Source organism: Camelus bactrianus, chromosome 1 (genome assembly GCF_048773025.1).
Source record: "Camelus bactrianus isolate YW-2024 breed Bactrian camel chromosome 1, ASM4877302v1, whole genome shotgun sequence".
Taxonomy (NCBI): domain Eukaryota; kingdom Metazoa; phylum Chordata; class Mammalia; order Artiodactyla; family Camelidae; genus Camelus; species Camelus bactrianus.
In genome coordinates, this window is record NC_133539.1 from 41,622,849 (window position 1) to 41,634,867 (window position 12,019).

Here is a 12,019-nt window from a genome sequence, read left to right on the forward strand (position 1 = left end):
AATTATCAAACCACAAAAAGAAAAAGAAAGGAACAAAGGAAATACCAAATCAACTGCAAAACTAAGTTCAAAATGGCAATAAACACACATCTATCAATAATTACCATATATGTCAATGGACTAAGTGCTCCAATCAAAAGACATAGAGCGGCAGACTAGATAATAAAACAAGAACCTACAATATGCTGCATACAAGAGACCCACTTTAGGGAGGACACACATAGATTGAAAGTGAGAGGATGGAGAAAGATACATCACACAAATGGAAATGACAAGAAAGCAGGAGTAGCAATACTGATTTCAGACAAAATAGATTTTAAAACAAAGGCCATAACGATTTAAAAAAAAGGACACTATATAATTATTAAAGGAGCAATACAAGATGAGGGTATTACACTAGCCCTAACCACCTTATAAGTGATAGGTGCTGCCTCCTTTCTCCTATTTGCTTATGACGTGGGATAGAAGACCATTCCCCTAGCTCATTAACACACACCACTCTCCTCATTTCTGAGATTTGTTAATAATAAATCTTGTGACTTTACTTGCTTTGCATGAGTGTATTAAAACTGCAACTTCAGTCAAAATATCCCCATGGTTTTCACTTCCCCAAAATGGAAGCCTGGATGTTGAGGGAGCTACATGCCAACCTCATGTGGGTGGCTTGTGCCTCATTCAACAGGTTGTAATCTGCATATTGTTAATTTAATACATCAGCTCAGACCCACCAAAGGCTTTAATGGATAAAGTAGACAGCATACAAGAACAGACGGGCAATGTAAGCAGAGAGATGAAAATCCTAAGGAGGGGAAAATAACAAGAAGAAATGCTAGAGATAAAAAATGCTGTAGCAGAAATGAAGAAGGCCTTTGACAGACTCATCAGCAGACTGGACATGGCTGAGGAAAGAATCTCTGAGCTTAAGGATATCCCAGTAGAAACTTCCAAAACTGAAAAGAAAAGAAAGGCTGAAAAAAAAAAAAAAACTGAATTGTGGGACAACTACAAAATTGTAACACATGCATAAATGGGAATACCAGAAGGAGAAGAGAGAAAGGAATAGAAGAAATATTTGAAACAGAAATAAGTGAGAACTTCTCCAAATTAATGTCAGACATCAAACCACCCTGCAGGAAGATCAGAGAACTCCAAGCAGGATAAATGCCAAAAAAAATTATACCCAGGCATATCATATTCAAATGATAGAAGATCAAAGATAAACAAAAAATCCTGAAAGAAGCCAGAGAGGAAAAACACCTCACCTGTAGCAGAAAAAAAAAAAGAATTACATCCAACTTCTCCTCAGAAACCATGCTGGCAAGAAAAGAGCAGAATGAAATATTTATATTGCTGAGAGAATAGAACCAAAAACCTACAATTCTGTTCTGTGAAATTACCCTTCAAAAATGAAGGAGAAATAAAGACTTTCTCACACAAACAAAATTGAGAAATTTGTTGCCTCCTTACAAGAAATGATTAGTAGAAAAGTTCTTCAGGGAGAAGAAAAAATTCATCTCAGAAATTCAGATCAACATAAAGAAAGGTAGACCACCCATCAGAGAAGGAATAAGTGAAAGTAAAACAGAAACTCTTACTTTTCTTATTCTTAATTGATCTAACAGATAATGGTGTTTTCAAAATAACAATAACAACAATGTATTCGACCACGTGTGTTTATGTACATATTGTATGCTTGCTTATGTATGCTTCTAAGCAAGTGAAATGAATGACAGCAATGATACAAGTGATGGAATGGAGGAATTGGCATTATTTAGTTATTATAAAATACACTGTCCATGAAGGAATACAGTATTATTTGAATGGATATGGATTAGTTGTATATTTCAAGCTCTAGGGCAACCAGTTAAAATTATTTTTTTAAGTATAACATATGCTAAGAAGTAGAGAAAATTGAATCATATAAAATGCTCAATTAAAATAACAGGCAGAAAAAGAGTAGAAGACAGAAATAGAAAGGGCAACAACTCAAAGCAGTAACAAATATGGTAAATATTAATCCAAACATACCAGTAATCACTTTGTACTTCAATGGTCTAAATAAACCAATTAAAAGACAGAGATTGTCAGAGTGGATCAAAAAACAAGACCCACCTCTATGTTGTCTGCAAGAAACCTACTTTATAAGGAACATACAGATTAAAAGTTAATAGTTGGGGAAAGATATACTAAGCTAACATGAATCAAAAGAGAACAAGCAGAAATAGCTGTATTAATTTCAGACAAAGCAGACTTCAAAGCAAGGAAATCTATCAGAAAAAAGAGGGCAACACATAATGATAAAGGGGTCAATTCTCCAAGTTCTCCAATTCTCCGTAACATGTATCAACCTAACAAAAGAGGGGCAAAGTACATGAAGCAAAGTACATGATAGAACTGCAAGGAGAAATAGATGAATTCATTATTCTAGGTGGAGATTTCAACAGCCCTCCAGGATAGACCCAGCAGGCAGAAAATCAGTAAGTGAACTCAAAACCCCAATGATCAGCTAGGCATAATCAACATCAACAGACTGCTTCATCCAACAGTAGCAGAATACTCATTCTTCTCAAGCTCACACTGAACATTCAGCAAGATAGACAACAAGATAGCCATAAAACATACCTTTACAAATTTAGAAGACTAAAATTCACACAATGTCAGACAGCAATGGAATTAAACTAGAAAACCATAACAGAAAGATAAGTGGAAAATCCCCAAATACATGGAGATTAAACAACACACTTCTAAATAACATACAGGTCAAAGGAGAACTCCCACAATTTTTAAAAAATATTTTGAACTAAATGAAAATGAAACACAACTTAACAATATTTCTAGGATGCAGCAAAAGCCAGGCTTAGAGGGAAATGTATAGCATTGAATGCATATATTTAACAAATTCATTCTGATTAAAATTCTTAATAAACTAGGAATAGAGGGGAACTTTCTCAACTTGATAAAGGAAAGCCACAAAAAAACTTACACCTAACATCATACTTAGTGCTGAGAAACTCAAAGCTTTCCTATTAAGTACAGGAATAAGGCAAGGATATCCCCTCTTCCCACTCCTTTTCAGAATTGTACTGGAAGTCCTAACTAATGTAATTTTAAAAAGAAAATAAAAGGTATACAGATTGGGAAGGAAGAAGTAAAACTGTCTTTGTTGACAGATGACAATAATCTATGTAGAAAATCCAAAAGAATTGACAAAAAAATCTCCGAGAACTAATAAGTAGCAATAGCAAGGTTGAAGGATAAAAGATTAATACACAAATCAATTACTCTCTATATACCAGAAATGAATAAATGGAATTTGAAATTAAGAACACAATACCACCTACATTAGCACTCCCAAAATAAAATATTTAGATAGGAATCTAGCAAAATATGTACAATATCTTGTAAGGAAGACCACAAAACTCTGATGAACAAAATCAAAGAAGAACTAACTAAATGAAGAGATATTCCATTTTTGTGGATAGGAAGACTTGATATTGATAAGACGTCCATTTTCCCAACTTAATCTGTGGATTCAATGCAATCCCAATCAAAATCCCACCAAGTTATTTTGTGGATATTGACAAACTTATTCTAAAGTTTATAGGGAGAAGTAAAAGACCCAGAATAACTAACATAATATTTAAGAACAAAACTGGAAGTACTAACATCACCCAACTTCAAGATTAATTATAAATTTACAGTAAGTTAAGACTATGTAGTATTGGTAAAGAATAGACAAACAGATCAATGGAACAGAAAAGAGTCCAGAATTAGGACCACAATAAATATAGCCAAATGATCTTTGACAAGGGAGTAAAGGTAATACAATGGAAAAAAGGTGTCTTTTCAACAAATAGTACTGGAACAACTGGACATCCACGTGCAAAAAAATACACAGATGTCTAGACTCACAAAAATTATCTCAAGATGGATCAGAGACCTAAAATAAAATGCAAAACTATAAAACTCCTAGATAATAAAATAGGAGAAAACCTAAATGACTTTGGGTATGGCAATGACATTTTAAAAACAACACTAAAGTTATAATCAATGAAAGAACTGACAAGCTAAATTTCATTAAAATTAAATTTTTCTGCTTTGCAGACGACACTGTCAAAAGAGTAGAAAGATAGGGCACAGACTGGGAAGAAATAGTCACAAAAGACATGTCTGATAAAGGAACGCTATCCAAAATATACAAAGAACCCTTAAAACCCAACAATAAGTAAACAACAGCAACAAAAAATTTAAAAATGAGCCAAAGACCTTAGCAGACACCTGACCAAAGAAGACATACAAATTGCAAATAAACATGTGAAAATATAGCCATGTCATATGACATTAAGGAAATGCAAGTTAAAACAACGAGATACCCCTACACACGTATCAGAATGGCCAGTTCCAACTGACACTACTTTGATGTCACCAGATGCTGGAGGGTACAGAGCAACAAGAACTTCATTCATAGCTGGAGGGAATGCAAAATGGTATAGCCACTTTGGAAGACAGTTTGGTGATTTCTTACAAAACTAAACATATTCTTACCATAAAATCTAGCAATCTTGTTCCTTGGTATTTACCCAAAAGAACTGAAGACTTACATCTACACAAAAACCTGTACATGGATGTTTATATCTGCTTTATTCATAATTGCCAAAACCTGGAAGCAACCAGAATGTGTTTCAGTAGGTGGATGGATAATACATAAACTGCATTACATCAGACAATGGGTTATTATTCCACTAAAAAGAAATGAGCTATCAAGCCATGTAAAGGTGTGGAGGAAACTTAAATGCATATTGCTAAATGAAAGAAGCCAATCTGCAAAGGCTACATACTGTATGATTCCAACTACATGACATTCTGGAAAAGGCAAAACTACTGAGACAATAACATGATCAGTGGCTGCCAGGGATTAGGGAGGAGTGTGGAATAAACAGGCAGAGCACAGAGAATTTTTATGGCAGTGAAACTACCCTGTATGATACTATAATGGTGGATACATGTCATTATATATTTGGTCAAACCCACAGAATGTACACCACCAAGAGAGAACCATAATGTAAAGTATGGTCTTTGGCTGATAATGACATGTTGTTGTAGGTTCATCAGTCACAACAAACATACCCCTCTGATGGACGCACTGATAATAGGGCAGGCTATGCACGTGAGGAGGCAGAAAGTATATGGGAAATACCCGTAACACCGTCTCAAGTTTTCTGTGACCCTCAAACTGCTCTAAAAAATGAAGCCTTAATGTTCAAATATACATATGTATACCATTAGATAATAGTATATAAATTATGTAGTAGCATAATGTATACTATTACTTTAATTTCTTAATAATCATTTCTTCTTAACAAACAAAAAATAAAATTCAATAGACTTGGAAACAAAGCACATGTTCCTTCAGGGTCTGGGAATAACAACATCGCAGCTGTGGGGAAAGAAATGTAATGGGACCCCAGCTGTGAGGAGATACACACACACACACACACACACACACACACACATACAATAATATATGTATATATTATATACATACATTTACAAAGAAACAATATCAAAAGTGAATGACAAGAAATAGATGCTTACATAGGTAAAAATAACAAAAGTAAAAAAATAAGAGAATCGAAACTACAAATATAAATGTTAAAACAGCAGAAGAAGAGAGAAGTAATAAATTGAAAGACATGTCTTATGTTGGGGAGTCAACAGACATGACGTTGGTAGATCAATTAAAAAATACAATTATAAGCATGTTACCTACAGTTTTTGAAGTAACCACTAGGAGAATAAAAAATAGTCAAAGTATATTTCCTCTGATAATGGAAGTGTAGGCGGTGAAGGGGTAAACAGAAAACTACTGCTTTTCAGAAGCTTTTCTCTACTGTTCTGATGCCATGTACTTGAAGTAGTTTATTTGAAAGGAGTTAATTAGGAGCTTTATGTCTCATTGGTTTGGTGGCAAAGGGAAAAGGAATGAAGGCTGACCTTGACCTTGTCTGAGCCCAGGTAATCAGGAAAGGGACCTCACAGAAACAGAAAACCAAGATGGGAAATTGGTAACTGGTTTGAGGGAAGAAGATAAAGACACTGGGAGATTCAGTAAGAACACAACAAGCAGTAACAGCGTCTGAAAAAAATTTGTAGTAAAATATGAATTTGAGAGGCATTTACATAAATGTAAGAATTGAACTGATATCAACAAAAGTTTGAAGATGAAAACAGAAATGAAAGAAAAAATGTTAGAAGCATCCCAGTTAAATTCAGAGCACCTCTGGTAAAAGTATAAAAGAAAGGAGAGAGAAATGCCGTAGTGATAATGGGGTGGAAGGAATGAGAAAGTTCACCAAAACGTGTCTACAATTGTAAACCTGACTCCATCGATTATAATCGAAAGAGTAGAAATGCGAAAACGCCTGTGGCGTTCACAGACAGTACTTAAAATAGGCTTGTGGAAGTTGAAAACTGATCCCTGGCTTTCTTCACTGTTTCTAACCAGTTATCTGAAAACACAGTTGAAAAAAGCACTGCTATTTGTGATTTTAACTGCATAACACATCTTAAAAAGAAAAAAGTTCTGCCAACTCTATTCAAAACCTTACTCATTTATTGTGACTGGCTCTTAAAGCATATGGTTTAGAAGAGCAAATACGTGCAATCACAAAAAGCTTAAAGTTAATTTTTCTTCAAACCCAGTGATGTAACCTTTGGGAATTGCATCAGACAACACTGTTGTGAAAACAATTTGGAAATATTCATATTTTGCTTATTTTTGTAAGAAACTTTGTGCAGCGTTCACCTTGGACCTCCAGGGACAAGGCATGTGATCATGAATGTCATGGAGTTAGTATTAAAAGAATGCTTACTGTGCTAAAGAGCTCAAGTTACAATCGAAGGTTCGAAGGAAAGGTGCATTTGAAAATGAAACCAGCGGACCTTAGGCATAAATTATAAGCATGGATATTTTTGTTTCTTAGCGGTCGTGTCAAAAGCCTTATGTTTGCATCCTCAAAGTTTCACCAGTTTAAAGCCCTGCCATTCACATCCCCCTCCAGCTCTCGTCTTCTCTTCTGTCTATGATGACCGCACACACTGGCTGAAGTGGTCTCATTTTCCTACTCCCAGCTCACTCCCCAACTCTTCCAGTTTGCTTCCACTCCATCACTCCATCCGAGCAGCTCTTGCTAATATGAGTAAAGACCCTGATGTTTCAGATGCTCTCCTCTTTCACCTGCAAGGCTACATTCAACACCTTAAATCAGTCCTGCATTCTTGAAATGCTTTCTTCCCTTTGTTGTCAAGAAACAGCACTTTTCTGTCTCCCCTTGGAGGAACATAATTATCTACCAGGTTTCAATCACCCATCTATAAGCCCAATACTGTAAAATTTCACCCTTATGTACAACTAACCCCTCAACACTTACACTTGAATGACTGTGGCATCTCAAAATTCATCTCATAATATTTACCCCTGAACCTGATTCTTTGTTTCCTATCTCAATGAATGGCCCCACTGTCTTATCACAGTATGCAAGCCAAAAAACTCAAAATTGTCTTTGACACCTTCTCCACCCTGCTCCTATATTCAACACATCACTGAGTTTGCTTTCTACATGTCTCTTGAATCCATACAACTCTTTCTCCACTATTACCCATTAATCCAGGCTGCCATGGTCTCTCACCGGAACTATGTTAGGGTAGGTTCCTTTATTTTCTGTTCCTAGAGGCTTTTCCTTTCCTTCAGAGTACTTATCTCAGTTTGTAATTACACAGTTATTTTATGAATGCCCCTCTTCTTACTGCTTACTGCATCAGCCTCCTAACAGGTCTTTCTACATCCACCTAGGGTTTCTTTCCAACTATTTTTCCCCATTTGCAGGGAGAGTCATGTTATACAAAGCATAAGTCTGATATTGCACACAATCCTAGTTCTACCAAGCCCTTGCTAAATCTCCTTCAGTGTCTTCCCCTTGTTCCCAGGTTGCAGACCAAAACTCTTGACATGTCCTACCAGGCCTGCACGGTCTGCCCCTGCCTACTGCACCAGCTCATTGCACACAAGTCTCTCACTCTCTGAGCTCTGCCACGCTGACATTCTCATTCTTCAAATGGTCCTACTTGCCCCACCTGCCACAGTACCTTTACCCAGGCCTTCCCCTCCCCAACCATGTCCACCTGGTTACCTGCAGAGTCTTCAGCTTTGGCTTAACCTCTACCTGACAGGAAAGCCTCTCCCGACTTATACCAGGGTAGGTGCCTCTGTTATCTGCTCCCATAGGCTGTTCCTTTCTTTCCACTCATTTATCTTGGCTTGTAATTTCACATTCGATCATGAAGTTATTTTATGAATGCACTTCCTGCCCTTTGGTCTGTAAGCTCCGTGAAGTCAGGAGTCACATCTTCTTTTCTTGCCAGCCCATCTCCAGCTCCCAGCAGAGCTCTTGATATACAAGGGAATCAATTAATATTTTTTGAATGACTAGATGCCTGAATAAATGGTAGATTTGGCTTTAAAATACGTATATGGCTCAGAAGCCAATCTTTCATGCCAATTCAGACTTGATTTCCCCCAATTTTTAGCTTAAAATATGTTCTGTTCATTTTTTTCTTATACATCTACAGCCATAAAGACTGTTCACGAAGCAGAGATGTTAGAGCACTCATGGATATATTATCTTAACTTCAGACCAACGGAGAAGTCATGACACGAATACAGGATTTTTCATACAAATATTTTAGATAATGCCCAATAGGTCCTATTCCTAGCCTAACAGCCCGTTTGTATGACATTCAGAGACATCTCGATGAATTTACTGATCCTCATCTTTGTTCTGCCTCCTAGAATTCAGGAAAGTGTTTTGGGTCAGGCCTGTTTAGCCTGGGGCTGGAAGAGGGGAAAGAGAGTGCTTCAAATAAAGGGTGAAATGTCTGTTATGGCTTGAGTAGACTTTAGTCTGGCAATCAAATATTATATAACTCCAAAATTGACGGCCCACCCCTGACCAAGATGCAGAACCAGCAGTGTAATTTGTAGGGCCCAGTGCAAAATGAAAATTCGAGGCCCCTTGTTCAGAAATCAAGGTAAAAACATTTTCTTTCCTTCTGCAGTCTCTCAACTGACCTGTCATGGTGGGTTTTTTGTTGTTGTTATTTTGCTATTTAACGTTACTCTCCCTTGGACACAGATAACACTTGTGGATTGTAACCAGTGCCTAGGTCCCTACCCTGTGACTGGGTGGGGCACATGTGCCCAGAACTGGCCTTCTCCGTGCCAAGGTCCCCACCGAGGACAGAATGCAACATCAGTCACTAAATGGGGACAAGGGGACAGGTGGCAGAGAACCCAAGCTGGGGAGGCAGAGAGGTGGTAGGAGATGGGACTTTACATGAGCCAAAGTTTCAAGTCCCCAGTGCAGGTTTCATGGTTCCATCAGACTTTCCTGTAAAACACAAACTCAGAGATAAATTATCCAGAATTTTAAGATGGTGCCAATAGAGCATGAAATCCCAAGTACAGACCCCACTCTGAGTGTGGATCCCAAGCAGCTAACTGCACGTATCACACGCCCCTGAAGCTGGCCTCGCCCAGCTGAGACAGTCTGTAGCCTAATTCAACATTACAAAGAAGGCAAGAACACAAGGGGAGGAGTGATGCTTCCATAAAGTACAATGTAGCTCTGCACACTCAGACTTCACCATCTGCAACTCTGCGTTCACAGGGGCTTCCGAACGTCATGGGACAAGAAGATTTGTGCCTATTTTTGGAGAAAGTTGTGAGTCTCTGCTGAGTAACCTGACTCTACTAACTTTGTTTTGTATCACCCAGGTAAGTGCATCTTGTGTAATTTATCCAAGTTTCGTGCCTGGTGTTTCTTCAAATCTAATAGACATGAAGCCAAGAATCTATTTATTTAAGAATTAAACTAGAGCAGGAGTGATCATCTCCTTATGTCTAACTTACAGTACCTTGCATAAACTGATGCTCAATAAATGCTTCTTGAGTTGAAATAATAGTTAACTACTTTTCAAATTCCTCTATACCTAAAATAAGAGTCATCTTTTTCTAAGTGGATGATAGTTAGAATTGTCAGACCAGTCAATCTATTTGGTGTGTAATTATGTGTGTGTGTGTACATACACATACACACACTCACACAAGCACATAGGGTCTTACTTCCACACATTTGTTCTCAGAAGTTCAATGTGGCTATCAGAACCAATCCTACAAATAAACAGATTGAAAATTCCCACCGTCTTAACCAAAAGGAAATCTATTTCGTGGAACTCCTAGTTAAAATTCAAAATAAAACCCTAAATAATATTTACAAAGAATATTCAATAACATGGAGAAGAGTTTATGGTACAATTAAATGAAAAACCAAAAGGAGATAGTATAATACTGCAAGTCTTCAAAATAAGACCACGTACCTACATACACAAAGCAGAAAGCTTGTAACAAAATGTTACCCAACAATATTAGCATTCGTCTCTTGGAGTATAAGATTATGAGAGATTTGGGGAATTTTTTATTATTTTGTATTTATTAAAATTTTTTGCCCTCAATAAGCATATGCTGCTTTTGTAATTGAAAAAGAAAAATTATACAAAAGCAAAGCTTTGGAAAGAGTAACTTTCAGTCATTTAAACCAATAGCTTAAATTATTTTTAATAAGGGGTTTTTTTTGTCATCAGTAGTATGGGACCCTAATATATTTTTTAAAAATAAGTGGGAACCAGCTCCCTTAGGCAGTTTAAATCCTTATCACCAGGCAGAAAATACTTCATTGTTTGGAAGTAGTCCTGAAGTGCCACTCAGAAACTCACTGATTTGAATCCAGTGACTGTGAAAGAGGCATGTGAAGTGGCCTTTTATCCCATTTCTCTGATTAATATGTTATTCAAGATACTGATGTTACTTAAGTAATTCTTGGTTATGCCTCAGTAACAAATAAAACCTGAAATCTCAGTGGTTTAACCACAAGGGTTTATTTTTCATTCATGTCAATGCAGTGCAGGCCAGCTGGCCAAACAGTGACTCAGGGCCCCAGGCTCTTCAATCTTGCAATCCCAGCATCTTGGATTTCTCCATTTCCAGTTACACAGATACAGGAGAGAAAGAGATGATGGAAGCACATTGGTCGGTCCTCCACTACTCTGGCCCAGAAACCATCTCTTTATTTATGTTTCTTTCGCCTGAAGGAATCACATGGCCTCACCCGGACTGCAGAGGAAACTGGGAAACGTAGAGTTGTGCAAGAATATTTGGTTATTACTAACAATGTCTGTCATAGTATTTTATTTTAGAGTTTCAAATGGCATTAAAGAAGAGCATAAGATCTATCACAAAAGGACTAAGGTTAAGAGAGGTTCTAAAACACTACATTAGCAGAAACTAATATTTTTAAAGATTAAGGTACTTGAAAAAATTCTAAAAGGATATGACAAGACAAATGATTGCTATGAAGTGGGGTTGAGGATGAGATTAAATAGAGTTAAAAGCATGAAACTACTGACTGGGATATATAAAATAAACAAGTTTATACTGTAGAGCACAGGGAAATATATTCAATATCTTGTAGTAGCTTGTGAAAAAGAATATGAAAATGAATATATGTATATCTGTGTATGACTGAAGCATTGTGCTGTACACCAGAAACTGACACAACATTGTAAACTGACTATACCTCAATAAAAATAAAAGCATGAAACGATACCCTAAGATATCAGGTAGCTCTACTTACCATCCTCTGATTTCCAGAGGTTCTATATTGAGACCAAAAAAGTGGGGCTTTTGAAATGTTCCAGCAGAAGCTGAAAGCTGCCACAATTTTTTTATAAGATTTTATTTGATTTATGCTGCTTACAATAAACTTCAAAGAGATTCATGCCAATGGTTCTTAAATGTCATATAAATACAACTTTATGTAAACATCAGCCTGGAACTCTACCAACCTGTGTGGTTGGATAGATGGTGGATACTCAGCAAAGCAAACTGGCAACAGATTTTATTCTC